We start from the raw sequence: 6,000 nt of genomic DNA, 5'->3' as shown, positions 1-6,000 counted from the left end.
GAACATATTTATCAATTAATAAATTAATTAAAAATAATTTAAAATTAATTCTCAATTAATTAATTAATAATTCCTAATAATTAATAATTAATTTAACATAATTAAATTACTTCCCACCCTATTCCCCTATAAACCCACAACCCGCTACAGTAGTAAAACACAATATTTAATAAAATAACATTAAAAAAAATTATAAAACATAATTAATACAATATAATATACACTAAATTTATTTAAAAATAGATATTAGTAACATCAAAGTTATTAATTTCGATATTATTAACATCGATATTTACAACTTCGATATTACTGATATCATACCAATATCGATATTTAGACTGTCGATATTACTTACCTTCGATATTTTTGTATATCGATATTAAAACTTCGATATTTTTGCTTATCGATATTAAAAAATCGATATTTTGTCTGTGTACCCTTGGACCCACTCCTTTCCTCTGCCACATCTTGACCCGCAATTACATTTATGGGTTCCTGGAGTATTTCTGTTTCAAGTCCAGCTCTGATTAGCACCCATGATCCCCCATCACAGAGGCAGCCAGTGGCACCAGAGGCCATTTCAACCATGTAGCTCTTCACTGTTATAAAATACTACAAATTAGCAAGTTGTATCCAGAGTGGGCGCCACGCTGCGCCATCCCTTCACATTAACCCTGTGCCTCTCTCATGTACTACTGGGGCCGGTGTGATCTGCAGGGGATACTACTGGGCAAAGTCTCATGAGTGGTAAACGCATTTGTGGTCACTGTTTGATATGGTCATCGAGGCTGGCACTCTGTCTTACCCTGGGCTCATTTGCTGGGGGGATATTATGTAATGGTCTGATAGCCACACTCATATATTGAGAGAAAAAAAGAAGAGGCACTCATACATATCGCGGTCTGATGTGATGACGCTCCAATAAGCTCATACATATTATGGTGAGCTATACATGAGCCTCCAATAAGCAGTGATATTGAACGGTGCTTCAATATTTTTGGCGGTTTGTGCCCAGATATAGCGGCCTTTGTGGTTTTGTAATTTTATATCATAATTTTCTCTAGTGTATTGCTGGATAGGATGGTTTCACTTTTGTAATACTGCCTGTCCTCAGGTCCTTTCAGGGCATTGCAGTTACCAGTTCACTTGGTCATAGTACAATCCTAATTCCTTTCCACATATTCTGGAGATCGTATTGGAAACACACATTCTGACCTGTGTTTTGTAAATGTAAATGTAGGATACTTGTAAAGCGCACAGCTGCCCATCACTGGGGCGTCCCGGCGCTGTATAAAGCTGTGGAACCCTTCCTGGCTCTTCCTGTGAGATGCCCCTCCTGGGCACCCCCAAGGTGAAGCCAGGCATCCCAGTGTTGTGGGGGCCGTTGTGGAGATTAAGCAAGCTATTATCCCAGAGTTGCAGTTGGGACCCCATGATTAGAGTAGGCGCCGAGGCGAGAATTATCGAGTCCGCAGACAATGAGCCCAAGACCCTGCCACGTTGGGAATTGAATCCTGGTCCCGGGTCTGACCTCTGCATCAGGGTCTGGCGCTCTAACCATTGAGCCACACTTCTTTTGCTCTTTGTAATTAGTTAGAGAAGTATAGTAAATGCTCAGCTCCGAATTGTATGTAGTTCTTTATATAAACAATTAAATGGCTAATGATAGTTTAATCACCGCTGGGTAAGAAGCGACGCCCAGTTTTTCCAGCAGTGCCCACCAATCAGCATTGCTTTTTGAAGGATAACAACGGAAGACGATTTATCTGAGAGCAGTCATTGCCATTATCTCTCATTCATATCCTGGGTTGCTTACAGCTTGGTTTTGATAGACTTGGAAGATGTTCTCTTGTGGCACCAACTGGTCAAGGGGGCAGCTGTCAAAACAATGTATTTGCGCCCTTAACTTAGACACAGTGGCTGATCATTATAAAATGTTATTAACTGATGGTGGAGATCATCTTGACAAGGATGCAGACACAGTTGATGTGGATCAAAATGCTTATGTTCCCTAACGTTTGCACTAATATTAGTGAACACTCGCCGGCGCTAGTCACTATACCAATGGTCGCAATGTGGTGTTTGTACTGACGATCACACTGGGTTCTGGGTACTGGTGTCCACTTGTCACCTGTAACCAAAATACTAGTGACCACTTTATGGGCCAGATATACGAAATTGTGTGTTTGCAAATTTCTAATATTGCCTTTTAGTGATTCGCAATTAGGAAATCAAAAACTGCAATGTACAACAGTGTGTTTGACACTGTTAGCGATTTGCAGTGGGTTGCAAATGGACGTGCCTCATCAATATTCATGAGGCAGGTCATAATTTGTGACCCATTGTGAATGGCTACAATCACAGGGATGGTAGCCCTGTGGGGTCCGCAGACCACCATATTTGTGATTGCTTTTGAAATAAAGCATTTTTTGTAATGCAGTAAGGAAATCGGGATGCATTTTAAAAACAAAATTAAAAAGCTACCTTTTCATTTTTTAAGAGCAGGCAGAAGTCCCTGGGATCACTGCCTGCTATTAAAAAATGTTGGCACCCACATTTACAGCTAGGAAGGGGCCCCTTTGCATCTGGTAAAATGCTTCGTACACTTGACCCCAAGTACCTAGAAACTCATTTCCATACTGCACTTTTGGGCCCTATGTACAGTTAGAGGTGGTCAATGTGAGCCCTGTATTTGAAATGAGCGCATCTTATGGACGTACCTGTGTGACATTGGAAACGATAGAGGTTGACACTGTTTATTTATTTTTTATTTATTTTCAAAGTTTTATATAGCGCGAACAAGATCTTCGCAGATATCAGAGCGCTTTACATAGAAGGGTACATGAGGGAACAAAGTCAAATAGGTAAATCAATAGATCATACAGTACAGAAGGGTACATGAGGGAACAAAGTCAAATAGGTAAATCAGTAGATCATACAGTACAAATAATACAAATAGGTGGCTGCAAAGCCAATCATGTGAGTGATAAGACAACTCATACAAATAAGTAAAGGGGTCAAGCAAGTAATACAGATCAGTGCAGGGTGTTAATAGGGTTCGAGATAGTAGATCAAGTGTATTTAGCCATAAGGATAGCTTTTACTTCTTTTTTAAAGAGTGTAGTGGAGGAGATAAGCCTGGTTTCGGGAGGGAGTGAGTTCCAAATCCTAGGCGCCATTCCTGAGAAGGAGCGCTTGTATGTTTTTTCCTTCCGGAATCTTCGAGGTTTCAGCAGAAGATTGTTTGTGCCTCTCGTGTTTCTGATTCCCCCAGAGATTGTCAATTTCTGAGCAAGGTAGCCGGGTGAGTTTAGGTGTACCGCCTTGTGTGTCATGCAAGCGATTTTCAGATGTATTCTGGCTTCAAAAGGCAGCCAATTCAGGGACTTCAAGTCAGGGGTAATGTGGGAGTGCTTTTTTGACCCAGTGATGAGTCTCGCTGCAGCATTTAGAGACGCTTTTAGTGGTGCGGTTGTAGTTAGTGGGAGTCCGCAGAGGGCGGTGCTGCCGTATTCAATTCGTGGGATGACTAGTGCTTGTACCGCAGTTTGGAAGTCTTTGGCTGGGAGGTAGGGTTTAAGTTTCCTCAGAGTATTGATCTGGAAGTTCGCTCCCTTTGTTGCCTGGCTGATATGTTGCTGCATGCTGAGATTGGTGTCGAGTGTTATGCCTAAAGATTTTGCTGAGTCCACGATGGTGGGTTGGACATTGAGTGCGGTTAGGAGTTTAAGCCAATGTTGAGTGGTGGATATCTTCGCTGGAGCTGAGATCAGAAGGAACTCTGTTTTCAGGGCATTGAGTTTGAGGTGATTGTCGGCAAGCCAGGATTGGGTGCATCTGATCGTTGAGTTCAGGAGCAGGATGTCATTGGGTGATTGTAATTTGAGGTAAAGTTGGGTGTCATCGGCGTACATGTGAAAGTGTACATTGGATGCTTGTAGCAAGGTGGTGAGAGGTTCCATGACTAGGTTGAACAAAGTTGGGGATAGAGAGGATCCTTGGGGGACGCCTAGCGTTACAGGTATTGGCGAAGACATCAGGTTGTTGCTCTTGAATTTCTGCGACCTGTTGTGCAGAAAGGAAGTGAACCATTTGAGGACAGTTCCAGATAAGCCCATTCTTGTGTTTAGTAGTTCTAGTAGATTCTCATGTTTAACGGTGTTTAACGGTGTCGAATGCTGAGGAGAGATCAAGAAGGATGAGGAGGCAGGTGTCGTTTTGGTCTAGCATTTGAAGTGCGTCGTCAATTATGTGAGTCATAGCAGTTTCTGTGCTGTGTCCTGCTCGGAAGCCTGACTGGTGAGGGTTGAGGAGATCGAATTGCTCAATGTGTTTAGTCAATTGTAGTTGTGCGCATTTTTCCAGCAGTTTGGCGAGAGTGGGGATATTGGTGATGGGACGGTAATTGTTGAGGTCAGAGGGGTCGGCTGTTGGTTTCTTTAGTAGAGGTGTGACCTGACCAACCTTGAGGGAGTCAGGTATGTTTCCTTGTTGGAGAGAGCTGTTGATGATTTTAGTCCAGAGAGGGAGAAGCAAAGGGGTAAAGTCTTTTACTGCGAAGGCAGGGAGGGGGTCCGTGAGGTGATTGGATGGTTTCAGGGTGCTGAGTAATTTGCCAATTTCTTCTTCCGAGTATGTGTCAAAGGTTGACCATGTAGCATTGTTTTTTGGTTCAGCGGGTGCTAGGCATTTGGGTTTGGAGTAGAGGCTTGCGTCAATGAGGAGATCGCTTTTTATTTTGTCAGTTTTTTGGATAAAGAAAGCAGCGAAGTCTTCACAGGAGGGTGCCTCACAACCAGTGTTGAGTGGTTGTGGTTGTTCCTTGGATTGCGATTTGATTAGCTCAAACAGGCTGAAGAAGTCCGATTTTGAGCGTTTTATTTTCCTGAAGTAGGCGTTTCTCTTTTTCTTCAACTCCTTTAGGTGCATTGCGGAGGGGGCTGATCTCCAGGTCTGTTCTGCCATTCGCATGTCTCTTCTATCTTCGTTGAGACTCCCGTCGTACCATGGTTTGGAGATTTTAGTAGAGACTCTTTTTAGCTGCATAGGTGCAGCCTCATTAATTATAGAGGTCATAGTGTTGAGATAGTGGTCCGTCAGAGTTTGGACGTCCGAGGCGCCTGCAGGAGGGAGTAGGAGATTGCAACTGTTAGGGGGCAGAGAGCCTGGGTTGAGCTTTTTCGAGTCTCTTTTCCAGACTTTGGGCTTGGAGAGTTGCGCCGGGTTGACTTTGACTTTTTCGTTGATAAAGAATGTGATAATATGATGATCTGACCAGTCACAGGGTTGGATGGATTCAAGTTGGATAGAGTCCTCTTTGGAGATGATCAGGTCGATGGTAGAGCCTTTCTCGTGGGTCGGGCTGTTGCATATTTGGGTGAGGTTAAGGGCATCGAGGAAATTTTTAAGACTATTTACCACCGCGTCGTTGCGGTCGTTCCAATGGAGGTTGAAGTCACCAAGGTATATTTGGGTGAGCTGGCGTCCGGAATTGGTTGAGATCATATCCATGATTTGTTGGGAAAAGGTGAGGTTGTCCCTGGGTGGGTGGTAAATGCTGTGAAGAGAGCATATCGGTTTGCCCTCACTAATAATGTCGAGGCAGATGTATTCCCAGGATGTTGGTGATGGTAGGGATGTGGAATTGACTTTCTGAACAGAGAGGTTGTTCCTGTATATGCATGCGATTCCGCCACCTATTTGGCCTGTTCTGTCGAGCCTGATAATGTGGTAGTTGGGAGGAACCAGAATGTCCATTATGGGTGTCGAATATTCAGTTAGCCACGTTTCAGTCAGGATGATTAGGTCAAGGTCCCGCGATAAGAGGAGCTCAGCAATGGCTGCTGAGTGTTTCGTGGCCGATCTGCAGTTGAGAAGAGCGCACTTGAGACGGGGTGTGTAGAGGGTGTTAGATGGTTCTAGCGAGAGAGGGACTTTTCTAAGGTTATTGGGGATGGAGAATCTGCTGTTTAGTGTGGGTGGTCTAAGGGGATTTGGGTG

This window comes from Lissotriton vulgaris, chromosome 2_1, assembly GCF_964263255.1.
Source record: "Lissotriton vulgaris chromosome 2_1, aLisVul1.2, whole genome shotgun sequence".
Lineage (NCBI taxonomy): Eukaryota > Metazoa > Chordata > Amphibia > Caudata > Salamandridae > Lissotriton > Lissotriton vulgaris.
This window is presented reverse-complemented; position numbering follows the sequence as displayed.